A 27,401-nucleotide genomic window follows, 5' to 3' on the forward strand; every position below is an offset into this window, starting at 1 on the left:
TACAAGACATTAAAAGACTATCTGATACAACCACTGATGGAGGTCAGCAATGAAATTATAGAGGGGAAGAGGGCGCCGGAATCGTGGAAAGAAGCTTTTATCACATTGATACCCAAATCGGAATCTGAAAAGACACAACTCAAGAACTATCATCCCATCTCCCTTTTAAATGTGGATTACAAAATATTTGCAGACGTTTTGGCAAGAAGATTTAAAAAAGTTCTAAATGAAGTAATCCATAAAGACCAGGCAGGCTTTCTCCCAGGTAGACACATGTTTGCTAATACAAGAAACATTATTGACATTTTGGAACTTTTGCAAACAGACATAAACATAAAAGCAGTCTTAATTTTCATAGACGCAGAGAAGGCCTTTGATAATATCTCTTGGAAATTTATGAAGGGAAATTTAAAAGAAATGGGAGTGGGACGGGGTTTTGAGAATGGGATTGATGCAATATATTCAGAGCAGAAGGCAAAATTGATAGTTAACAATGTGGTTACAGAAGAGTTTAAAATTGAAAAAGGTACACGACAAGGCTGCCCGATTTCCCCTCTGCTATTCATTTCGGTCCTGGAAGTGCTCTTGAATAGGATTAGAGGGGACCGGTTGGTGCAAGGGATTCAGGTCGGAGCGAAACAATATAAACTTAAAGCTTTTGCAGATGACCTAGTTTTGACCTTGCAGGAGCCAGAATCTAGTACAAAAAGAGTATTACAACTGATTCAAGACTTTGGTCGGGTGGCGGGATTTAAACTAAATAAACAGAAAACCAAGGTGTTGGGGAAAAACTTGACAGATACAGAGTCAGAACGGTTTCAGAGAGAAACAGAACTAACTGTGGTTAAAAAAGTAAAATACCTAGGGGTAAACATAACAGCAAAAAATCTGAGTCTATTTAAGGATAATTATGAAAAATGTTGGTCTGAAATTAAGAGAGACTTGGACAGTTGGTCAAAATTGAAGCTTTCTTTGCTAGGCCGAATTGCTGCTATTAAGATGAATGTATTGCCTAAGATGTTGTTTTTGTTTCAAACATTGCAAATTGTGGACAAGGCGGAGTGTTTCAGGAAGTGGCAGAGAGATATTTCTAAATTTGTCTGGCAGGGCAAAAAGCCCAGAATTAAGTTTAAGATATTAACTGATGCGAAAGAAAGAGGGGGCTTCGCCCTGCCAGACTTAAAACTGTATTATGAAGCCGCAGCTTTCTGCTGGCTAAAAGACTGGCTACTTCTTGAAGACACTGATGTGTTGGATTTGGAAGGTTTTAACAATGCTTTCGGTTGGCATGCATACTTATGGTATGACAAAGTTAAGATCAATAAGGCCTTTAAGAACCATATTGTCAGGAAAGCAGTATTTAATGTCTGGATAAAATACAAAGACTTATTGGAAAACAAGACTCCGAGGTGGCTTTCGCCTCTGGAAGCTAAGGCCCGAAAAAGACCCAATATGGAGGCCAAATGGCCAAAATATTGGGAAATATTAGAAAAAGATGGAGACAATTGGAAATTGCAGAGTTTGGAGAAAATGAAGGATAAAGTGCGAGACTGGTTACATTACGCTCAGATTAAAGAAGTTTTTAAAAATGACAGAAAGTTAGGGTTCCAGGTGGAGAAATCGAAATTGGAAACAGAATTGCTAGAACCAAAGACTAAGGTACTATCTAGAATGTACAACTTGCTGTTAAAATGGAATACACAAGACGAAACGGTTAAATCGGCCATGATAAAATGGGCACAGGACATTGGGCATAACATTATGTTTGAGGACTGGGAAAGGTTGTGGACCACTGGGTTGAACTTCACCGCATGTAATGCTCTGAAGGAAAATGTAATGAAAATGATGTATAGGTGGTACATGACCCCAGTTAAACTTGCCAAAATATATCATTCGTCTGACAATAAATGTTGGAAATGTAAGGAAAATGAAGGAACATTCTTTCATCTCTGGTGGACTTGCCCTAAAGTGAAGGCCTTCTGGGAAATGATATATAATGAGTTGAAAAAGGTATTTAAGTATACCTTCACTAAGAAACCAGAGGCCTTCCTTCTGGGTATTGTCGGCCAGAAGGTGTTAAAGAAGGACCGAACATTTTTTCTGTACGCAACAACGGCAGCAAGGATACTTATCGCCAAGAACTGGAAAACGCAAGATTTACCCACATTGGAAGAGTGGCAGATGCAGCTGATGGACTATATGCAATTGGCCGAGTTGACTGGCAGAATCCGAGACCTGGGAGAAGAGAGGATTGAGGAAGACTGGAAGAAATTTAAGATGTATTTACAAAAACATTGTAATTTGTTTGAATGTTAAGAAGGATGCTAGATTATAAATAATTGGCCACCACTAAATTAGATCTGAATTTGATTATAAGTGAGGTTAAAGAAAACACAAACCTTTTGGAGAATTACTAGATTGTATTTAAATGAGTGGATACAAGATTGTAAACAAGTTGATAATTTGCTTGGAAAAACTTTTTAACGATGTAAGTGGGAGCGGGAGACGTGAGGGAGTCCAAAGAAGTGATGAAACCACGTTTTGATATAAGTAATGTTGTTTATTATTTGGGTATTTGTATCAAAAAACTTTAATAAATATTTATTTAAAATAAAAAAAAAAGAATATGAGAAGAGACAGAGCAAAGACCACTCTCCATATGCAATGGCTTTTCAGGATGAGCACTGGGAGGAGGAATCTGGAGGCCCCAGTGACCCCACACAGGATATGCTTTAAATATGGTACCATTTATATCTTGTGATTTCATTTTCCCTAAAAACAAACAAACAAACAAACAAATAAAATGCAACCTTTTGAGCTACTTGATTGTTAACATAGTAACGTTAAAGCACAAAATCAGCATCTTTTTTCTATTTGCATCTCACTTTGTGGGGATGCTAATCCTTCATCTCCTTTTGTAAACAAGCACTTGTCAATCTGTTGAAATAATTCCAGCCTGGTGAAATAATAAAGGGGGGAAACAACAACAGCCCAGCAACCAGGAAGCTTTCCAGAGAGGCAGGCAGGAAGTTCATGGGAGCTTTAGTTAATCTTCAGAAAAGCATGCTCCATGACTCCCTTGTCACTGGCTGCTCCTTTCATCTATTCTTTATAAGGAATCCATTGAACTTTAATTAATATATTTTTTTAAAAAAATCTGGGTTTCATCAGATTTCAATGTGACTGACACCATGCTGCTTACTAAAAGCTGTACAAAGCACCAGGATGGTGGATACAGTCTTACCGTCGCCCAGTGGCTACATTCCAGCTGTGTGAAAGTCAGAGGTGTTGACATTCACACGTCTTTCCAGCATCCATCAAGCCAAGGAAGGAGTATCTGCACAGTTCAAGGACACATTGCAGACAGGAAAAGATTAAAATTATTAACAACAACAACAATTTATTTATTTATACCCTGCCCACTCTGGCCAGCTTCCAACAAAATATTAAAATACAGTAATGCATCAAACATTAAAAGCTTCATGGGCTGCCTTCAGATGTCTTCTAAATGTCTGGTAGTTGTTGTTCTCTTTGACATCTGGTGGGAGGGCATTCCACAGGGCAGGCCCCACTACCAAGAAGGCCCTCTGCCTGGTTCCCTGTAACTTGGCTTCTCGCAGTGAGGGAACCGCCAGAAGGCCCTCGGCGCTGGACCTCAGTGAACGATGGGTGTGGAGATGCTCCTTCAGATATACTGGACCAAGGCCAGGTATAAAGGTAAAGGACCCCTGGATGGTTAAGTCCAATCAAAGGTGACTATGGGGTGCAGCGCTCATCTCACTTCAGGCAGAGGGAGCTGGCGTTTGTCCCCAGACAGCTTTCTAGGTCATGTGGCCAGCATGACTAAACTGCTTCTGGTGCAACAGCACACAAGAAGAGGACAGAGGTGGGACAGTGGTGGAGTGCCATGGATAAAAGAGATGGAGCCAGGATGAGGCATGTCTTGCATCTGTGCAATGCTGTTGCACTGAACTGGCAAAACAACCTCCAGATGTCATTGGATGCTGACCAAGGCAAGGATTCCTTCTGTGTGGCAATGTTGGGAGAAATCTACCAAGTGTGTCCTTGAGAGACAAGAGAAAGACTACAAGGGCTGGAAGAAGGCAAGGTTCTCTTTACATTTCAAAAGAAAATAAAAGCATCAATGGAATCCAACCTGCCCTGGCATCTTTGATGTCTACAGAACCCATAGATTCAAGCCACTTCCCCATACTGACACTGGTTCCTGAGTCTCCCCCAAACCTGTTCCAACCATCCAATACTTAGCATTGATAAAGGACAGCTGACAGATTAACAGGCTGTCATTAGAAGCACTGCCCACTGCAGGCCAAACATTGACACGTTGGTTTGTTGCTTTCATCCAAGGAGCTCAAGCCAATGTCCATGGACTTGCCTTCTCCACTCATCCTCCCAGACACCCTGTGTGGTAGCAACTTCGTGGCTGATTGGAGATTTGGACCCCTGTCTCCTAGGTCCTGGTCCAACCCTCTTACTGCTACCCAACGTGACTCTCAAATGTACATATGTAGTGAGAAGATCTGAGCTTCAGCCGTGGGAAACACATGGCCAGTTTCTGCAATCTCGTTTGGGCTCTTATGGCTTTAAAACTCACTATATAAAGCTTAATTGAATGATGGGGCCTTTGCTGTATCGGGTAAGCATTGGATCAAGGGCTTTATCCCTGCTATCGATTTCCACGGTGGTGTTCAAAACTCTTTGTGAAAGGATTAATTTTTTTGGGGGGGGGGGTGACTTGCTTCTGTCCCTCGACACTCCCCTTGGTTGATTTAATCTCCATTCCAGAGGACAGTTCCAGAACCTTGTGTAGTGCTTTATGACATCTCTGTGACAATCTAGGCTAGAGACAAGCACCAAATAAATAAGGATATGTAAGAAGATCTGTGGATTTTCAACATTATATAAGTGAGGGTTTCAGCCTCCCGATTGCTTAACAACACCAATGCCGCCTTCTTTATTCTAAATTAGAAAGCTGAAATGAAGGAAGCTTAGGAGACAACTAGAAGTGTGTTCCCATTCTGGTTGAAACATAGGAAGCTCCCTTATACTGTTGGTCCACCTAGCTCAGCATTGTGTGCACTGACTGGCAGCAGCTCTCCAGAGTTTTGATGCGAGGGTCCATCCTAGTCCTACCCGGAGATGACAGGGATTCAACCTGGGACCTCCTGTCTGCAAAGTAGAGGCTCTAACACTGAGCTACAGAATTTGCCAAGTAGCAACACAAGAAGCTGCCTCATACTGAGTCACACCAATGGCCCATCGAGCTCTAAAATAGCTTGGCTTGGTTCCCCAGTGCTTCAAGCAGGGAACAATGAACAAATCAAAAATGAATTATATGCTGAAGATGCTCCTCTTTACCCTAACTTCGGACTGTGTGTGTGTATGTATGTGTGTGTGTGTATGTATCTGTCTATTCCCTTGACTGTAGTTAATTAATAAATGCATACATAAAAATAGCAGCCATGTAAATAAAGTTTTCTCCTACCACTAGCTGTTTTCTTCAATCTATTCTCCCTGAATGCGGTTCTAGTCCTCTTTGTCAAAATTGAAGCTTATCTAACTTTACTTTTTGGGGAAATGGCTAGTTTGGTAACTTTTTGCAGGTCCACGCCATACATTTAAAGCTCGTGTCTCTCTGGGAACTTTAGTCTCATAAGGATGCTTGGAACTGTAACTTTGTGAGTGGAAACTACAGTTCCCTGGATTCTTGTGGGGGGAGCCATTTGTTTTAAATGTGCATCAGATGTGCTTTAAATGGTTAATAATAATAATAATAATAATAATAATAATAATAATAATAATAAACAACTTTTATTTGTATCCCGCCCTCCCCGCCCGAAACCTGACTCAGGGCGGCTAACATCAAATATACTGTGGTACCTCAGTTTACAGATTCTTCAGGTTACAGACGCTTCAGGTTACAGACTCCGCTAAGCCAGAAATAGTACCTCAGGTTAAGAACTTTGCTTCAGGATGAGAACAGAAATCATGCGGTGGTGGTGGGGTGGCAGCGGGAGGCCCCATTAGCTAAAGTGGTACCTCAGGTTAAGAACAGTTTCAGGTTAAGAACGGACCTCCAGAACGAATTAAGTCCTTAACCCGAGGTACCACTGTATAACATTAGTATAAAATCAAACAGTAATTAAATTACCTCCTAAAAATGGTGTTGATCTTCCCTTAAATTTCTCCTCTTATCTTTTCATGTTAACATGAGTAATGCTTCATTCTGTCACTAGGTGTCACTGTTAACAGCTTATCTTTTGCCTAAGGAGGACTGTGTCCTGAAACAGCAGTTTTCTGTCATGAGGTGCTGCTGTTTTCTGTTTGGCTTCAGCACATAAGGATTCCTTCTGTGTTCTGGCAAAAGAAGAGGAAGTCTCCTTTCCTCATGACTCAAAGTGTGCTGAAAGGAGCCGCTAGGCTGCAACTGTAGGCCCACATTAGCATGGACATCTGAGACAGGGAACCTTTCAAAGATCTACACATGAAGGTTCCCTTGGGTCCTGGAGCTCTGGCTGAGAAGGCACCCGTTTCTCAAATATGGATGCTGTTGTGTGGACAGGGAGAACCCATGTGACAGTGAAGGAGGAGCCAGAGACACAGCCCCACTGTGATGGCCTGGGACTCGGGCTCAGACTCGGAACCAGAGGAGACTCAGTCCGCACTGGATCCTTTGCTTCAGGCAGCATCTGAACCAAAGTCTGGGGAATGATCCTGAAGATTGCCAGTCTGCGCAGGTTCCCGTGCAACAAGCACCAGCTGGGCTGAGTCAGGGGCCTGAGCCTGCCCTGGCTCCAGATGTGGGGATTACCTTGTTGCCTTCAGCTGGGCCATCACTTACAGCTGCTCCACTACCGGTTGGGTCAGGGGAGGCTGAGGCGGCCCCTGGGTCTAGTAACTACAGAGACTCAGGTCTGAGAGAAGGAGAGACCTGAGTACTTGCAAGAGGAGTGCTCGCCTTCGGGCAAGACAGGGAAGTGAGTCGCTAGGGGAACAGGACCGGCCGCTACCCCGACAAAGATAAAAGGCTGTCGGACCCCGCCGCAGGTTGCGGGAGAAACATTGCTATATGTTAGGTCCTGCCTGAGACCCTGTACCTGTCCTTGCCTGGTTTCCTGCCTCGTGTCCTGCCTTGGCCCTGTCGGACTGACTCCCAGCAGAACCTTCGGATTCTGGACCACATTTCATGGGTTACCACCGGGCCCAGTACACCCACAGCCCCTTTCTACAAACTTGCCCCTTCATGCAATCAATGCTACACATGAAGGGGGGAGATTTGTCTGCATCATGAGAGAAGCTACCCACAGTGGGTGCAAAATTAAGAGCAGAAACCGTAGAAGCTCCCAACCCCAGCTAGACAAACCACATGACCATTGCCCATGCATATGGATTGAGGAAACTCACTCTTACAAGAGACTTCCCAGAATCACAGCCTCCTGTTTCTTGTTTTTGTTCCCCCGTCTTTTGTCTTTGGAGATTTCTCTCTTGGCAAGCCTGATACCCGATGTCAATGCTTTAATTTCATTCCCAGTCCTGTCTGAGCCTTGTGGATTACTGCAGGCTCCCCTCCATCCGACGTGTGTGTCATCGAGTGCCACTGTAGTATGGAACCAATACAAATTATTACATTTTTTTTTTTAAGATCAATACTTCATTGTCTCTTTTCTGGGAGCCTCGTGGAGAGCTTCGCCTTTATATGTGTCGGAAGACACCGAGCATTTATATGGAAGCTGGCAAACGGTTTGGAGTGCCTTTTGGCAGGAGGCGAAACAGCTGGTCCCCTCAAAGTGATTGCATTCTTGGGCATTAAATTAGATTTGGAGAGAATGTAATGAAGGCTGCCTGGGGATAAATTTTATAATCCTAGTGGGTCCGTAACTCCAATATGTCAAGCCGGTAAGGTGTGCTTAAAGGAGTCCTGTTGACTTCAGCCACTTATCACTTGAACTTTGGAGGTAGAGATAGAGTCATTGAGGTAAGATGGATAATTCCATTCTGACTTTGGCTTCTCCGCGCTACAGAAACTATTGGTATAATGCTGAGTAATTAGTCACCTCCCTTTTTTGCCACCGGGTACAATTTTGTCGAATCCCCGTACATCCGTTAAATAGCAGATCAAGTCAACGCAGCCAATGCCCAAATGAATTATTTATCAGTCTGCAATTGGCCAAGCACCACTTTTCTGGGATGCATTTTCAAGAGTTATATAGGAGAGTGGCATGTAGTGCAATAGAAAACAAAGGGAATTCGAGAATGTGTGAGTGGGCACCTTTCCCCCCAAAAAGATGCACAGAGAGAAAGATGGAAGCCGATTAGAATTCGCATCGAATCTCTCCTCCAGTATAATTCAAAGAAAATTTGGGCATCCTGCTAAATAAAGAAACATCTCTAGAAGCTTTCTGTTACAGTTGAAAACCTTATTAATACTGAGATATGTGTGGGACGTGGGTGGTGCTGTGGTCTAAACCACAGAGCCTAGGACTAGCCGATCGGAAGGTTGGTGGTTCAAATCCCCGCAACGGGGTGAGCTCCCGTTGCTCGGTCCCTGCTCCTGCCCACCTAGCAGTTCAAAAGCACATCAAAGTGCAAGTAGATAAATAGGTACCACTCTGGCAGAAAGGTAAATGGCGTTTCTGCGTGCTGCTCTGGTTTGCCAGAAGTGGCTTAGTCATGCTGTCTGTGGACAAACACCGGCTCCCTTGGCCTATAGAGCGAGATGAGTGCGCAACCCCAGAGTCATCCACGACTGGACCTAACAGTCAGAGGTACCTTTACCTTTTCTACCTGGAAGATTACCTCACCCCATATACATTCAGTTGATCACTGTAGATAATTACATCCTACTAGGACCTGTCAAGAGGTCTGTTCCATACAGTACAGGAATTTATCCTTCAGAGTTGTGGCACCTACCTGTTAAATTATTGGTTCGTTTTGGTCTCTGTTGCCTTTTGCAAGCATGCTAAAGATGTTATTCTTTCAACAAGGCTTTTAACATCAGTTGTTGTTTTCTCAGCCTCTGCATTGCAATTGTTTCAAGACGTTTTTCTTGTTTTATCGCTTGTGTCTTTACCTTTGGAAGGATGGGTGGGATTATGACGAAGAAGAATAAGATGGTGTCTTCCCCAGTCTTCGGGTGTTTTGTCCAGACAGCAGTAAACTTTAGAACACAAGGATTTGAAAAGCCAGCTTTCATGAACTGGAAGGACAAAGGGGAGGAGGAAGACAATCCCAGTGAGGGGTGCAGCTATGACTGGGACCCACCAGGGCAAGATGGGGAAGGAGAGGTTAAGGTTGCAAGAATATACACATGGGATGACAGAGGACCCCTCATCAAAACCAGAGAGGCTCTTATCTTCAGGTCCAAGGCAGGCTCTGAGGCAGAGGGAGCAATGGGAGGTACTGCCTAGGAAGCTGAGGCAGACAAGGAACCACAGCCTAGGTGTGGCTCATTAGCTCTGGGAGAAAGTGTGTGATTCCTCAGCTGGAGAAGGCTCAGAACAGGTGAGGGTCATCTGCCTCGTCAAGCCCAGATGCTCCAATCAACATGCAAGGTATAGAAGAGGAGCAGAACTGAAGTGGAGCTCTGTTTGGATGTGCCAGCACCTCTACAGGACTGTGCTTTAGGTTTGACTCTGGACTGTGTTCTGTGTCGCCTAGACTTTGGACTTGGCTTTCTTGAATTGACATTGGACTGCATTTCCTGATTGTTGGACTTTGGACTCTGCTTATGTGGCTTAGTCCCCGGAACATGTTTCCTGACTATTGAATTTTGGACGTGACATACTTTATACACCAACAAGACTTTCTACCAGGTAGGCTGGGAATTCTGGACACCAGTGTGTAGAGCTGGATGAATTAATCAAAGCATCAGATTCTGCTGAAGTTTTGTTTGTTTGGCTTCTTTCTTCATCAACCTTTCTTACTGTAAATGGGTAGCAGGATGTACTTACAGGACAATTGCATGTTGGAGTCTAACTCCAGTATGGCAGCAGAGGAGGCCTCAAGATGTTTAGTAGCCTAGAGTTATTAAACTGGTCATTTTTCTAGAGCAGGGTGCAATGACCCTACTTTTCATTCATTCAGTTAAAAAATATATTCAGGCTGCCTGTGGGCAAAATTACCAGGGGGGCGTACAACATATAAAATACAGATTTGTATTTAGAGATGGGTAGAGACAAAACAGGCCAACAGTATTAAAAAACAAAACAAAAAACAGTGTAGCAAATATGCTAAAAAATTCATGTTTTAATTGATTTTGTCTGTCAAAAGCCAAGGTTAGCAAAGATGTCTTCATCTGGCAACAGAATGGCATCAAGCCTGGGGGAGATGGGGGCTAGTGTGCTGCAAAGGTACTAAAAGGTAAAAATAAGGACCCCTGACAGTTAAGTCCAGTCATGAACAACTCTGGGGTTGCGGCACACATCTCGCTTTACTGGCCCGAGGGAGCCAACATTTGTCCGCAGACAGTTTTTCAGAGTCATGTGGCCAGCATGACTAAGCCACTTCTGGCGAAACCAGAGCAGCGCACGGAAACGCCATTTACCTTCCCACAAGAGCAGTACCTATTTATCTACTTGCACTTTGACGTGCTTTCGAACTGCTAGGTTGGCAGGAGCTGGGACCGAACAACAACTGTTGCAGGGATTCAAACCACTGACCTTCCAATTGGCAAGCCCAAGGCTCAGTGGTTTACACCACAGCGCCACCCACATCCCGTGAAGGTACTAGTATGCATCAATCAATCAATCAATCAATCAATCAACTATAGAAAGATTCCCATGAGTTCAAAGTGCCCACTCAGAGAGGAGTGTGCCCACTGTGTCTCCTTCCAGTCAGTCTCCACTGGAACAGTTTGTTTCTGGGCAGTGACTCATTTTTAAGAAACATAGAATACTTTCAAAAGCATTTGAAGAATAACGGAAAAGCACTTCATTAGCAATTAGCTGCTTCACTTTAACAAGCATTTTAAGAGTCATCATTAGCAGGGGGAAACCATTATGGCTTTATAATTGACAGGCGCAAATGGCAGGCTCAGAGCTGTTGGAGGGGAATTAACATTTGGGGGGCTAATCCATTGTTTGTTCATTTCTTGCAAGCTTTCGTAGCTCATAAGTAGAGGTGCTGAGAGAATTACCTGTCTACACTGATGTGGAGAAATGGATTTCTTCATATGCCACTACATAACAGATGAATATTGTCCACAGGAATGTAGTAGGAGAACAGGAGGCGAAGGGAAACAAATTCCTTCTCCAATCTGCCCTGCGTGGTGTACACTGGATGCAGAGAAGTGGGAGGCAATCAGTGTACAAAATGTACTCTACATAACTTGCAAAAAGTCAAAAGTTCAATAGAACTTATGGAAGAGTATTTATCGGCACAGACTCTGAATGATTGCAGAATTCCTGACTGCATGGGCAGAGCATACATACATTTGTTGTTGTTTAGTCGTGTCCGACTCTTTGTGACCCCATGGACCAGAGCACGCCAGGCACTCCTGTCTTCCACTGCCTCCCGCAGTTTGGTCGGACTCATGTTTGTAGCTTCGAGCATACATATAGGATCTGAAAACATAGCTAAAGGCTGAGAGCAGGGGATGTGATGTGGGTGATCCAGCTGGCACTTCCATGCAAATTCTCAGTGCACACACTCAGTGTGTGTTTACAAAGCTAATGTTTCTGAACGAGAGATTTGTGGTCGGTATTAATGCAATGTCTTTGCAGAAGTGTCCATCTCCCCTGCAATGCCATCCTATGGATGTGGCATTGAAACTTACTTGTGTTGGTATGATCCTGCATTTTCAAATGGACTATCTGTAACTTCGGCAAACAGTCACAGTTCATGTAGTCCTATTGGTAAATTTTATTCAGTGCCATTATGCCCACAGGAAGTGGCTCCTATCTGCATTTTAATACTGAAATAGCAAGCATGCAGTTGAAATGGAGATTAGTTTAATGAAGTTGTACTGCATGTCTTTACATCAATAGTTCTCTGCATTATAAATAGGGCATTCAATGAATACAAATTCTGTCTATTTACCCTTGTATGAGCTGAGCAATTAGTACGAGAGTATTAAGAAAAAGCACCATTTCGCGCATTTCATTTCATTTTGCAATTAGGCGGAAGCCACGTTTCAGTGATGTGGGTGATATCCAACTCTGTTTTCTAATTTTGCTTTTGTGTTTGCTTTGGAAACTGAGACTTAATAATGACAGTCACAAAGTCTGTTTTTGTTTTGTTTTGTTTTTTTAAAAAAAATGGTGCCCACGACACACTCCAGTGAGCACCCAATATTTTACATTGGAATAAAGGCTGTAGAGGTCATGAAACATACACATGCATTTGTTGTTGTTTAGTCGTTTAGCCGTGTCCGACTCTTCGTGACCCCATGGACCAGAGCACGCCAGACACTCCTGTCTTCCACTGCCTCCCGCAGTTTGGTCAAACTCATGCTGGTAGCTTCGAGAACACTGTCCAACCATCTCGTCCTCTATCGTCCCCTTCTCCTTGTGCCCTCCATCTTTCCCAACATCAGGGTCTTTTCCAGGGAGTCTTCTCTTCTCATGAGGTGGCCAAAGTATTGGAGCCTCAGCTTCAGGATCTGTCCTTCCAGTCAGCACTCGGGGCTGATTTCCTTTGGAATGGAGAGGTTTGATCTTCTTGCAGTCCATGGGACTCTCAATAGTCTCTTCCAGCACCAACATGACATACTCTACTACAAATACACACGCACACACATGCAACTGTGATAAATCTACCCTGTGAATTGTCATTTAGTGGGTCTGTTGATAATTCTGTAAGAGATCCCTACATCATCCCTATCTACACACACAATTACAAGGTACCTAGAGATCACTCGAAAGAGGTAAACAGCTCAGGTCTGTATTGTAGATAGGCGATGATGATGAAGATATTATCACCCCTTTCTTCCAAGATGCTCCGAGTGCCCCCATGATTCTTCCCACAGTGTGTTAAGATTTATCCGTACTTTGCAAGCGTTGTTCTGCCCTGCGTTTCAATTACTTTTCATCTGCAATTGCAATGATTTAAAGAAAGGTGTTTAATGATCAGGGACTGGGAATGGAAGCGAAGATAACTCCCTTCTCTTCAGCTTATTAGGCAGAAGTTCTCACATTCACCCAAGTTTTATACGTCTTATTAACTTTTACCATGTCCACCTCCTATTATATGGGCAACATATAAAATCCCCCATGGGCTGCTATGTCTGTACCTTTCAGAGGATTTACTGATTTACTTATTTTATAAAATTTCTATACCGTCGTTCATCCAAGGATCACAGGGCAGTTTACAATATAAAAACACAAAAAAACATAGTAACAAATAAAAACAATTAACCCCTCCCTGATACACCCAATTTTAAAAGGAAATGGATTGTTTAATTAGCTGGCAGCTTAGGAGAAGAGGAATGTTTTTGCCTGGTATCTAAAGACATGTAATGAAGGTGCCAGGCGAACTTCCCTGGGGAGAGCATTCTACAAGCAGGGAGCCACAGCAGAAAAGGCCCATTCTTGTGTTTGCACCCTCTAGACTTTGTCATGGAGGAGGCATATAAAGAAGAGCATCAGGTGATGATTGCAGGGTCTGGATCAGTTCTCAACTATATTATATCCAGTTTCAGAGGTGAACACAAGTTTGGAGTGAGGGACGGTGAGCAGGAGAGTGCTGTTGGATTCCTGACCTCTTTGCTGGTTTCGCATAGGCATCTGGTTGGCAACTATGGAAACAGAATGCTAAATGAATCTTTGGTCTGATACAGGAGAGCAGATTAGGTCAATTCACGCATGTCTAACTACAGCTATTAACCACAAGACCTAAGAATGGAGCCCCTATATCCAGAAATAGTGAACAAAATTGAATTCCCCCATCTCTTTTGTTGTTGTTGTTCTCATTGTTTACTACATTTCTGTACTGCCCTTCATCTCTAGTCCCATGTTAGAATTTGTTTTTTCTCCCCAGAGAAGCAGACGGCAAGAATGAGTCATTTGGTGGCCTTGGTTGAGCCACTCTCTCTCAGCTTAACCCACTTCGTGGACTCATATATTGGTAAAACCTATTGGTGGTTCACAACTTTCTGACTAGTTGCAGGACCTTAGCCAGAACTAGCAGAGTAAACGCAGAATCCACGGAAGCAATTGGCGACTTGGCTGCAGACAGGATAGATGAAGCAGGAACCAGGAACTTGTAGTTAGGTGTTTATTATATACAGTGGACTATTTACAGGAACAGAACATGGATCTTTAGTTAGCTCTCTCTGATACAACTCACAACTCCTACACTCACACAGAACTCTGAACTCATGAAGTTCTGAACTAACACATTCCAGTTAGTAGGCCATTAATTATCACTGCCTTGAGAGAGCTTGACCAATCAGGGAGCGGTCTCCATGTCTCTATTATTACTAGGCAGACTTACTCCTTCAGATTGCCTTCTGGCTGTCTGCCAAACCTTAATTGACTCTGTGTGAGTAGCTGCACATACAGTTTCCCAACATCATAGAGCTGTAGAGTTGGAAGGGACCCCAAGGGTCATGTAGTCCAACCCACTGCAATGCAGGAATCACAGCTAAAGAATCCCAGACATCCAAGCTCTGCATAAAAACCTCCAGTGAAGGAGAGCCCACCACTTTCCAAAGCAGTCCATTCCACCGCTGAACAGCTCTTACCGCCAGAAAGTTCTTCTTAACGCGTGATTTGACATCTTTCCACTAGGTCTTTTGTCAGGGTTCAGTCTGACTCATTTTCTCCTTGAATGAGAACAAGCACAAAGGAGGTTCTCAGCCTGCTCACAGGTGCTTATAATATCAATGGAAACAGTTGGCAACCGCCTTCAATTTTAACCTGAAGATTGCCACTTGTCCAGTTTTAATTGTGGGGTGTATCTTAATTTATTGATCACTTGTTTTTATGCATTGTCTTACTTGTATGATGTTAGCTGCTCTGAGCCCGGCTTTGGCCAGGGAGGGTGGGATATAAATTATTATTATTATTATTATTATTATTATTATTATTATTATTATTATTATTATTATTATTATTATAGTTGGAATCTCCTTTCTTGTAACTTGAATCCATTGGTTTGAATGCAACCCTCTGGAGTAGCAGAAAACAAACTTGCCCCATCTTCCATGTGACAGCACTTCATGTATTTTGAGATAGCTCTCAAATGACCTCTGTCCTCTCTTCTCAAGGCTAATCAGGGTTTAAGCAGGGTTATTGTAAGTCTAAGAATCGTCTCTGAGTCCCTTGTAAGAATGACAGTATACAAATGTAACCCAGATGTAACCTCCTGGCCCAAAAATGGAAACAAGAGGACCTTGAATGAGTGGAGAATGAAACTTATGGACTATGCAGAACTGGATAAAATGACTGGAAAAATCAGATATCAGAAAGATCACAAATTCATCGAGGACTGGGGAAAGTTCACGGATTATCTGAAAATTATATGTGATGAACAGACAACGCTAGTGGGTTTTAAGGAGGTTTTGTGATAGTACAAGGTATATTGTAAAAAAGAAACAGAGATGGAAGGATAATATTAAATTGGCAATATTATATATAGAAAATGCGTGAAGATAGGAAAAATGGATGATTGATGGAGGTGCTGGTGGAAGTTCAAAAACTGGAAATTTGTAAACATGGTTGTATGGACTTATTTGTAAAGGAAAAATTTAATAAAAAATTTATTAAAACAAACAAACAAATGTAACCCAGACTGATATTCACTCAAAAAAACAGGAAATTAACCGGGCAATTGTTTTCTCTGGAGTACTTCTTAAGATAACTTACAATGCATTTCTCAACTCACCGAATCTGTATTAACTGTGGGGGGTGGGGATGTTGTTCTTGTTGACAACATTTGTGTTGCAATGACTCCGAGCCAGCTGCCTACGAAAAGCAAAATCAAGTCATGTTTGGGGAAAGGCAGCTCTCGTCATCTGCTGGGCTTGCATCCGCTAATCAGAAATTAAAATTTCATGCCACAAACAAAACTCCCAAACAACCACAATCATAACAAGGAAATAAAATCCGCTAATGATTTGTAATCTCAGGGAAGCGAGAGACTTGCGGTCCCATCATGTTTAATTTTTTGCTGCATTTGTGTTTGTTTGCAGGGTGCTTGTCAGAAGCAGCTTGGCAGGTAGCAAGAGGGTCAGGATGGAAGAATGCAGCTTAAATTCACAGCAAATTCGAATTACTGAGCGTCTCCCCCACCAAATGTATAGCCTTCACCCCCCCACACACTACTCTGCGACAAACTGAAAAGATTACGGCACATGATAATTTAAGAACCTTTCCTTCTCCCTTCTTTTCCTTCTCTCTCTTTTTGTCTTCCACTAGGATAATTGAAAGAGAAATCTGTGAATGCAACGTCCCTTGAAGTGAGTTGTTGTTGTTGCTGCTGCTTTGCGCAGGTAAGAGGAAATTTAATTTTTCTCCTGCTTAATCTCTGTGTATTCTTTTCCTTGCCGGGACGCGGGTGGCGCTGTGGGTTAAAGCCTCAGCGCCTAGGGCTTGCCGATCGAAAGGTCGGTGGTTTGAATCCCCGCGGCGGGGTGCGCTCCCGTTGCTCGGTCCCAGCGCCTGCCAACCTAGCAGTTCGAAAGCACCCCCAGGTGCAAGTAGATAAATAGGGACCGCTTACTGGCGGGAAGGTAAACGGCGTTTCCGTGTGCTGTGCTGGCTCACCAGATGCAGCTTTGTCACGCTGGCCACGTGACCCGGAAGTGTCTCCGGACAGCGCTGGCCCCTGGCCTCTTAAGTGAGATGGGCGCACAACCCCAGAGTCTGTCAAGACTGGCCCTTACGGGCAGGGGTACCTTTACCTTTACCTTTTATTCTTTTCCTTCTTTGGAATGGCAAGTTTTTGTATATGCAATGTGTTTGCTGAAGTGTAATTCCCTGCGGCGGCGATGTGTGCATGTGTGCGTGATGTGTTTGGAGGTGGGAGGGTTTAAGATGTAACGAAAAGGTGTAATTGTGTGATATGACCTTTTCTTCTTACTTAAAATGGGAAATAACAGCATACATGGCTGTCTCAGGGGTGTTTTATCTCAGCAAATTCTCTGCTCTCCCACCAGAAGTCATACTGTGACAACCCCAGTATCACAAGGGGACTCCATTGGCTGATTTTCACAAACCTGTCACACTGGATACTTAAACTGATGACTTGACTTTTTAAAAACTTTAAGCTAAATTATTTGGGAAGCAAAGAGAAGGAAATTAACATCTTCTTTTTTGCTCTGAATTTCCACTCTTGTCTAGGAAGATTTCTTGTGGAGCTACTCAAACTTTCAGTGGAGAGACTTTAGTATTTTTCCCCATGTTGACTTCAGTGTGCAATGTTGGTGGTCAATGCTAAATGAAATCTTTCTCATAGCTTACTTCAGCCTTTGTTTGAAATAAGAATGAAAGTGCATACATGCTCTGTTTGGAGTCATTTTGCATTGTGTGGAAAACTTTTGCATGAGTTTTGGTTTTGGTGCTGAGGTGATGTGTTTTGAGATGAGTTTCAACCACTGAAATAAATTTGTTTTTAGCTTGAGGGTAGGGAATGTAGTCATTTCACGGTGCCCATGTTCGAATTAATTTTGTTCCTATTAGTTCATTCCTTTTGGAAGCCACTTATTTATACTGTGTCATAAGATCTGAAATGTACGGTCCATATATTAGCTTAGCCTTGGCACATAACTGATTTGTAAAACTTTCAGTTGATTAAACTTTGACAATTTCTTATTGTAAAGAGCTATGGTATATCCCTTTCTACTTTCCTGTTTTCATTTATAAAGTATGGGAGCACTTTTTTCTTCTTCTTCAAAATTTGTCAGTTAACCTCCAAGGATAGCCTGAGGTAAATTTGTGACAGAGGTAGACAACTGAAATGGTAGCCACTGTGGTAGAACAACAACATGAAAATAATAGCTGACATTTTCTCACCTTTAGCAAAAGAGCACAAAAGTTTTGTCACCTGGGGGAAAAAACATTTGTCTCGGTCTCAAAGTTGGGCCTGGCTTGGCCTCTGTAAGTGACCAAACATCCGACCAAATGAATTCTCTACTTAAATAAACATGGTGAGGCCTCTATGCTCGATTAGATATGGCAGCCATTTTGACCATTGCGTTAGATATGGTGGCCATTTTGACTTCCAGCAGCTTCCTTTGGTATTAGATACTGCTGTTGGTCTGGGATTCAGCTGCACACAATGGAAACCATGAAAGATGGACGAACATTTCCCTGTCTTCCTCAACAAGTGAAATATGCCTGATTCTTGTGACAATTCCTTGTGTGTAGTCACAAAATATTCAAGAAGGGAGCTTGGCTTGCATTAGGAAATTCTCCTCAGAGGATACCTGCGGTGTTCACCTCGCTCTCCTTACACTTGATGGTCTTCTTCCTTTACTGGAGCAATGCCTATGGATGACTTCACAAGTTTTGTTATATAGATGATTTTTATTTATTTTCCATTTTATAATATACGTTCACATCAAAACACTCCACTTTATATCCCTGGCTCTGTCAACTTCCTTCCCTCCCACCTCATGGCTTTCAAAATAAACCTTTATATCATTGCATTTTGTACGTTTTCCAATTCTAATTACACACATTACCAAATAACTCAAAATTTAAATATATATAGAAAGGTAGAAAATTTCTCATTACAAGTCTTCAGACAACCCTGCTAGTGATGTTAGTTGCTTCAACAATCTATAAGATATCGTATAAATTTACTCCAGTCCTTTTGGAATACTGTACTTGATCGTGCTGGTTTTGGATTTTTCCCGTCAGCTTTGCCAATTCTGCAAAGTCCACCATCTTCATCTGCCACTCTTCTTTCGTTGGTTCTTCTTGTTGTTTCCATTTTGGGGCTAAAAGAGTTCTTGCCGCAGTTGTTGCATACATAAACAGTCTTTCATCTTCTCTTGGTATCTCTTCACCCACTATTCCCAATAAAAAGGCTTCTGGTTTTTTAACAAAAGTATTTTTAAACTTTTTCTTTAACTCATTATATACCATTTCCTAGAAAGCCTTTACGTCTTTGCAAGTCCACCACATGTGGTCGAAGATACCTTCCTTCACAAGTTTCAACTAGTTTCCTCAAAGCTCTGCCGTTTGCTCGGGTGCAAGAAAAACGAGTGGCAACACCACACACCAGAACAGCTCCCTCTCAGTGGTGGAAGCAGTAGGGCGAGCAGAGTGCAGCCTCTTGCATTTGCACTTTGAAGACCCCAGGTCACCCCCATAAATAAATTCACACAGGCACGTATTTTAGTTTAAAGGTTGATGGGCAAAATTTAGGCCACAACTTTATTGATTACACAATGTGAGCGGTATTGGCAAGACTATAACTGACTCCTGCCCTCCCAGCAGGAAGTCTGAAAGGGTAAACACCAAACGAGGGAGCTACATCGATGCAAATCAATGGAAGCTCACCCCAGGGTTCCTGTGGTCCTGGCATGGCCCTAGCCACTCAAGCAGACTTCAGACGAGATCCAGGACCCCCAGATTCCTTTAACGGAATACCTTTTTCATGGAGGGGCTGAATTGGCTAGCTGCGGCCATGACATGGGCCGGGACTCCCGAATGGCACAGGGAACGTGTCATGCCTCCGCTAAGCGTGGGAGAGTGTGAGGCCAGCCCGCAACCCCACCCCTCCTGTAAAGGAGAGTGGCTTTACTGAACTATAATAAATAAAAATAAATGCAATAATACAGAGAGAGATCTGCAAATGTCTTTATTGTACATAATTTATCACAGGGTTTCAGAATTCAGATCATTTTATTTAGTGCAGCATTTGGGGGGGTGGTCAACTAGTTGCTTCAGGAGAAGCTTGTGTGGATGTGTGAGATGAGGCCGATGAATCCCTTTCAATGCTGCAGGCATTATCGTAAACTGAGCATATGTCCCTGATGCAAAATGCCTGATTTGGCTCCAACCATATTGATCCCAAGAGCTGTACTTGAAAGACAAATGTCTTGCCAGAAGTGTCTGTTGCTCATTAAGTCTATGGCACTATGCTTATAAATTTCAAAACACAATCACTTACTTTTCCATTTCCCTACCACACTGCAGACTTCCCTTCCCCATCAGATGGCCATCTGTCATGGATGCTTTAGCTGAGATTCCTACATTGCAGGGGGTTGGAATAGATGACCTTTGGGTCCCTTCCAACTCAACAATTCTACAATTCTATGTTCAACACACTTTGGGAGAAAATGGCTGGCATACATGGATATTTTAGGGTATCAGTGATGTCCATTAGACAGAAAGTAACTGGGGGCTGTTTAGGGCCTCCAAACACCAGTTGACTATTCCTAGCAAGACTTTTTCAACAGTTGCAATATATTCATCATCCTCTGTAAGATGGGAGAAGGTGGGCTTAACTGCCTCTCTGCCTCTCCTTCAGCTCCCTGAGAAGCAATGGGAATCATGCAATAGTAGACTCAATGTGCACCCTATAATAAGCTTTAGCTGTTATGCCGTTACATCAACCATAAGTGGCGCAGCATCTAAACTGTGGCAGGGAGCTATGGTGGTGGTACTGCTCTTAACTGCAATCCATTTTGGCTTCCCTGAAACCTGTCCCTCCACTGTGCAGAATGAAGAAGAAGAGTTTGGATTTGATATCCCGCTTTATCACTACCTGAAGGAGTCTCAAAGCGGCTAACATTCTCCTTTCCCTTCCTCCCCCACAACAAACACTCTGTGAGGTGAGTGAGGCTGAGAGACTTCAGAGAAGTGTGACTAGCCCAAGGTCACCCAGCAGCTGCATGTGGAGGAGCGGAGACGCGAACCCGGTTCCCCAGATTACGAGACTACCGCTCTTCACCACTACACCACACTGGCTCTCATGACCTTGTGTTTCATAACTGAGCCGTACACTCAAATGTTATTCACACATGACAGTCAACAAGTCTACAGCTTATGCACCAGTGTGCACAATAGCAATGCACCAATGCATCTTTCACACAAACAGTATGGAAACAGATTGTACCTGTGTGGAACATGTCTTGTGGAACACCTGTATCAAATGGTCCTCTAAGTGTCTGGTGGGCAGGACGGGTTTATGGTAGGTGCTAATTCCTTCCCGTCATGAATTGTTCTGTTGAACCAGGCCTGCATCTCCCCTAGTTGTCTGAAGTCCTGTTGAATCTTTTTATGAAATAATTGACAACATGATTTCATGGGCCACCTTCATGATTCCCAGCTGCTCTGGTAAGCAAAAATGGTGTATAATATATTAAGCGATAGGACTATGATTACCGTCATTACACCGCCCTGTGGAATTATTACTTATTGACCCTGATGATCACATTCTTCAGCTCAATATACTTTCCATTTTCTCACTACCACAAGATGTGTTGTGTGGGCAGACTCCCACTGGGGCAATGGGTGTGAGCCACCCACACAGAACAGCTTGGAGGAACAAGACCTTTGGTCTTGCTTTTTTTTTTTTTAAGGAGTTGCAAACAAGTCTGCTCGAGTTTTAAATCTCTTTTTCATGTAATTTGAGTTTCACCTTCCTCATCGTTCTTAAACAAGTCTTCTAGAATGTGGGGAGGGCATCATTTGAAACATAAATAAGTGTTATCCTCCTGAAGACATATGGCAATCTGTGTTTATCTAACAGTGAAATCAACTCCCCACCTGTTCAATATTTTGGCTTGGAAATATAAGAAAATGCCTTATATTGACTCAGGCTATTGGTCCATCTAGCTCACCATTTTGCAAGCTTATCCAGTGACACTGGGAAGCCATCTCTCTTGAGGGCCACTGGCCAACAACACCACATTGGCCATCCCTGCACAATAGCATCTGTACATATCAGTAAAACACTGCACACACGCACTGGTGCATTGGTGTGGGCACAAATAGAATCCATTCAGGGCTTATCAGGATGCACATTCATCCCAGAGAAGTGGGACATGATGCAAATGGATTGAGGGAACTGTGCAGTTCTGGAATTAATTTCATAGTGTAACCTAGTTAAACCAGAATCTAGGGCAAGTGGATGGCAGAGCAAACCCACCCAACAACAAAGAAGGAAAACAAGGGATGCCCTTGACCAGGCGAAGGGAACCTTTTCCAACCCAAGGGCCACACCTTCTCAAGAGCAATATTCTGGGGACCACATAACAGCAGAGATGAAAAGTGGGTGGGTCTAGAGAAGAGAGTGGGAAAAGCAGCAGGTGTGCTGCTTTTCTTTGCATGGTTGGCTACATTGCAGCCATGCAAAAGTCAGCTGTTCCTACATACTCACATCTCTGTCCTCTGATCCAGCAAGCAAGACACATTATCACAGGTGAAGCATGTAGTCCAGCTAGGCTAAAACAGGGTGAAAAGCACAGCCAGTGAGAGGATTGGCCTGGAGAAGGGGGCTTGGTCTTGGAGGGCACCTAATGTGGGAGAGTGAAGATACCTGGAAGACCATGTTCAGCTCCTGGACCTGAGGTTCATCACCCCTAAGCTGGTTCATCACCCCTAAACCGGTTCATCACTAGCTCATGTTCTTCTGTGAGTTTCAGTTCTGCAAAAAAGAGACTGGCCTTTGCTGGTCTCTGCAGCTCTTGGCCAACATATACTGGTTTGTGGCAAGCTGTGCCCATTTAAGAATGAGCAATATGGGTCAAGTCACGCATGTGCATGAACGGAGACCTTTTGGCTCAGGTAGACAGCTTCCTTTCTGAAATTGTGGCAGATCACTTGTTGATTAAAAAAACCAAAAAACCAATCCTTTTTTAAATGCAGGTGTTTAGACTTCGTTATTTCTTGAATGCATTCAAATGATGATCCACCAAGCAGCTCCATCTTCCTTAGTTATACCTTGAATAATAGCTGCTGAGCTCTCATTGCATATGCAAGAGGACCAATTTAGTGGAAAGTTATTTCTGGCAATGCAGTGCTCGGAATCCTTTATGCCTAGTTACTAATGATGAGGTTACTTCATGTTTTATTGTTGGCAATCCAGGTAGGTCTCTTGGTCCACATTCTCAATAGCTTTTCCTTTATTTATTTTTAGCAAACAGTTCCTTAGCCATGTTCTGCAATCCTTCAAGGACCCAAGCAAGCACAAGGGGTTCTTAGAAGGGGATATATGCCCCTACCCAGAATCATCTGTGATGTCCCCTGTAGGTTACTCTAGATGGGTCTTCTACTGCACACTCTTTCACACAAACCATGTGTAGAAACAGCTTGTAACTGTGCTCAGTGTAGCATTTGAATAAGCCAACAGTGCTTCAGTAAATGGTATGAACATTTCGTCCCATTCTCAGAACCTCCCAGCAAAATGCAAGGGGCTCTCTTGTTTGCAGCCTGCGACCATGTTGTATCTGTAGTGTATTGACCCTTCCGGGTTGCCATACCTGGAAGTGCCTTCTTGGCCAGCTTTCAGGCTCTGTATTTTCAGCCTTGGAAAAGTTACACTGGGCTGAATGAGGCTTGTGGGACCTTAGCTGCCATCCCTGGCATTGCTGTGTTGAACAGAAGGTTCCTTCTGAATTCTCTGCATTTTAAAGACCTGCCTTAGAATTATTTCACTACCACCAAATTCTTGTTCTCGCTGTTGAGGCATTTTTGCCTTCCCCTCTTAATGGCAAATCACTTAGTGCAGGTTGCTCTTTGAAGAAGGCATCTGCTGAATCACCAGAAACTGGATGAGTCGCTTATGATGAATTATGCTCTGTAGCTTTATGTACAAGAGAAATTATTCATTTTCCCCACCGTCTTTGTCAAATACCCATTTATCTCAGTAAAAGCATTGATTTCGCTGGGGTTCACATGGAAACTGTCCTGGTTTGTGAAACTTAATTTAGCAAGCTGTTGACAGACAGAAGTATCAAAAACAAAAATCAAAAAACCACAAAACCTTTCCTATATGCAGAAGAGGTTGTTGTTTCAGTATTGACAGAGAAGAAGCTTTTAAAAATAAGCTTGAATCATGCAGATGATTTGTCATCGTATGCACAACATCAAGGTCTTTTCCAGGGAATCTTCTCTTCTCATGAGGTGGTCAAAGTATTGGAGCCTCAGCTTCAGGATCTGTCCTTCCAGTGAGCACTCAGGGCTGATTTCCTTCAGAATGGAGAGGTTTGATCTTCTTGCAATCCATGGGACTCTCAAGAGTCTCCTCCAGCACCAGAATTCAAAAGTATCAATTCTTAGGCTATCAGCCTTCTTAATGGACCAGCTCGCACTTCCATACATCACTACTGGATCAATTTGAGTAACCTGATTCAAAAATACTCACACCCCACTCACCCACAAAAACAATTCTCACTACAGCCAACCAAAGACAACCAACCACACCCTAAGCCACACCCAACCTCTCTCCTCCTTTTGTTGTTAACAGAGAACGCTTCCTCCTTGTGATTCACAGAAACTGGTATTCAGAGGCATTCATTCAGAGGTTTGATTCTAATGCAGATATATCGTTATTCTGTTGGTGCAGTGAAATATGCCAAACCCTTCTAAAACCTGAAACGACCTGATTTGCTGTCTGTCAGGTATTTACTTTCAGTGGATGGATCTGCAGCCTTGCATAAGCTGGGCTGAAAGGAAAAAAAGCAGATGTGAAAGTGCACACCTACTCAGAAGTAAATTCCAATGAGCTCAGTGAGGCTGACTCCCAGGTAAGCATGCCTAGGGCTGCAGCACCAGGGGCTCTTGAGCTGGCTTTGCTGCCAACATTTTGCCTACAACAAAATACAAAAGGAATGGCTCCTCGGGAGATATATCAGAGGATGTGTACATCAGCATCTCTCAGAGGGGTTCCACACACATCCCTAGGCTGTCATCGCAAAAGTAAAGTGAACTTCAAAGTGAATTTGTAGGTTCCTCCTTAGGTATCTGAGGAATGTTGAAGGAGTAAAAATAAAAAGTTTTAATAAAACTGATTGCATTTGGCTTTTTGCTCAGAGTCTTTGTGAAACCCTGAGGCTGGGCTATAGAGCTTCCTTTGGCAGCATGGGACTCCATCCATCAAAAGAGCTATTCCAGTGCCACTGTGTGGTCTGAACCACTGGAGGCCAATAAGGGTCAAACTAAACGTGCTGGAGACATCCTGGAGTTCCCTAGACCAAACAGAATATAACAGGTGACAAAGACAGCAGATGCACCAGATCAGGAGATTAAGTGAAGAACAGCAGAAGGAGTATTGGGGGAAAGCAGTCCAGGGAGTCCTGGGGCACAAGCTCAAGAACCACAGACAGCCAACTTGCACAGCTAATGGCCAGATCTAAGCCATGTCCTATATATTCCCTTCATGAGGCCATCGTTTCCTAGCTCCTTGACTTTGACTTTCTGTGGCTTCTTGGCAAGCTGAGCAATGAATTTCTTGGCAGGTGTTTGTGATATTTTAAGAAATAAGTTTGCAAACTGATGCAAATGTTTGCAAACTTAAAAAATGGGAAAGCGTGAAGAACCGATGTTGAGATTCACCTGTCCCTACGAAGGCGAAGGGGGAAAGGCAGCAGGAAAGAGAAGGGCTACCTGAATCTGGAAAGTGACTTTTGACAAATGACATTAAGAGCATACTTTCTTTTTCTGGCCAGGGAATTTGTGGGCTGGACTACAATAGCCCCAGAGTTCCCAAGTAGGAAAGTAGATGCACAGTGTCATTTGCAGCAATAGAGTCTCTTGTTAGCAGACTGGAGCAGGGATGGGAAACCTACTGTATCAGAGGAAGGTTTTTGGAGGGGGCAGTTTGCAAACATGACTGTCAGGACTCTGTGTTTTCTGGGCACTCAAGAACCACGCTTTCCAGATCCCAGTGACTTTTAAAGCTGAGCAAGGCAGTGTCATCCAGTCCCACCTTCTCTTCATGCCACCAAACTCAGCTGGGAAGTCATTCATTACTAGTAGCAACTCATCATCATCATCGTTTTTTCATAGTTGAAACTATGCTCAAGGCAGCTTACAACATGACATGATTTCCATAATTACAAACATTTCAGAAGTCATAAACAAAAACACATCAAAATATACGCAACCAAATGGAAACAATTTCCACGTAAATCATAAGATCTAAGACTAAAGATACAGGACATGGGTGGCGCTGTGGGTTAAACCACAGAGCCTAGGACTTGCGGAGCAGAAGGTTGGCAGTTTGAATCCCCGCGATGGGGTGAGCTCCTGTTGCTCGGTCCCTGCTCCTGCCAACCTAGCAGTTCAAAAGCACATCAAAGTGCAAGTAGATAAATAGGTACCGCTCTGGTGGGAAGGTAAACGGCGTTTCCGTGTGCTGCTCTGGTTCGCCAGAAGCGGCTTAGTCATGCTGGCCACATGACCTGGAAGCTGTATGCCGGCTCCCTCGGCCAATAAAGCAAGATGAGCACAAAACCCCAGAGTCGGCCATGACTGGACCGAATGGTCAGGGGTCCCTTTACCTTTTTAAGACTAAAGATACAACAGTAATAGCAATAATAGCAACAAGCTCTCTCAACGCCCCCATAAACAATACTCCAGCTCAAGAATCTGTTCAACAGCCTCAGTTTTTGTAGCTGGAGTCAGTCAACACTCCATTTTCCCAGGCCAGATGGGAAAAGGCCAGCAAGGCAAGGGGGCGGGTCTTCCAGGGCTCACAGCCAAGATGGTCTCATTTAAAATAACACAGATAAAAATTAAAAACAACTCATCCCCTTTGAGGCTGGGTTGCATCAATTCAGGATGCCCAAGCCCCTCGGACCCTCATAGAAAGTTTGATACAAGTCCCGCTTCATCCACAGACTCTCTGAAGCCATGACTGGAATTGACCCAAGTTGCATCTCCTTCAGTTTCACAATATGAAAAATGCACTAGGTGTCTGCTCTGCTCCCACTGTAGTGCTATTGACATTAATTATCCCTATTGTTTCCATTCTCTGATCCTTAAGGAACAATTTAGTTGGGTAGGTCAGGGGGACTGATAATATCAAGAACATGGTGTAACTATTAGTGTCCTTTGTCTTCCTACTTCCAAAAAAAGGACCGAGTGAGTGAGAAAGCTGGTGCCATTGTCCTTTACACGGTGCAACATAATTCAGTACAGAGCAAAACCGCTGTAACATGATAAAAAGATCTGGGCAGTGATTGAAATAATAGCAGACTATTTAATTGCTAAATTACAGTGGCGATATTATGAAATAACACATTATATCCGCGTTTATAACAAATTAATCCATCATGATTAAAGGTCTCACAATGAATACCAAACGAATTAACACATGATTGGCTTTTATAAGAAACCCCCATAACAATTATGCCACTGAATGAGAGCATTAACCACCCCACGCAGAAAACGCCAATCTCAAAAAGAGAGATTGATAACTCTGCAAAACAGTGTGAAACTTGAGACTGGGAAGATTGCTGCTGGATCAAAATGAAGTGTATCTCGACC

At 43.2% G+C, this 27,401-nt stretch overlaps 1 long non-coding RNA gene across 3 annotated transcripts in view; it reads right to left on the reverse strand.

Moving 5' to 3' along the window:
* LOC310826332 overlaps positions 1-4,786 on the reverse strand; it is a 28,400-nt gene extending 23,614 nt beyond the window's left edge. The window contains exons 1-3 of one of the 3 annotated variants that reach the window (XR_014555758.1): positions 4,157-4,786; positions 3,245-3,337; positions 2,685-2,772 (exon numbers count right to left, since the gene is read on the reverse strand). This is a non-coding gene — a long non-coding RNA (uncharacterized lncRNA). Of the gene's footprint in view, positions 1-2,684; positions 2,773-3,244; positions 3,338-4,156 lie in introns of those variants that run through there. The other 2 variants (XR_014555756.1, XR_014555757.1) reach the window with 2 other exon arrangements.
* Between the last annotated feature and the right edge of the window lie 22,615 nt (positions 4,787-27,401).

The sequence above is a fragment of the Podarcis gaigeae genome (assembly GCF_964106915.1).
Source record: "Podarcis gaigeae genome assembly, chromosome: 10".
Lineage (NCBI taxonomy): Eukaryota > Metazoa > Chordata > Lepidosauria > Squamata > Lacertidae > Podarcis > Podarcis gaigeae.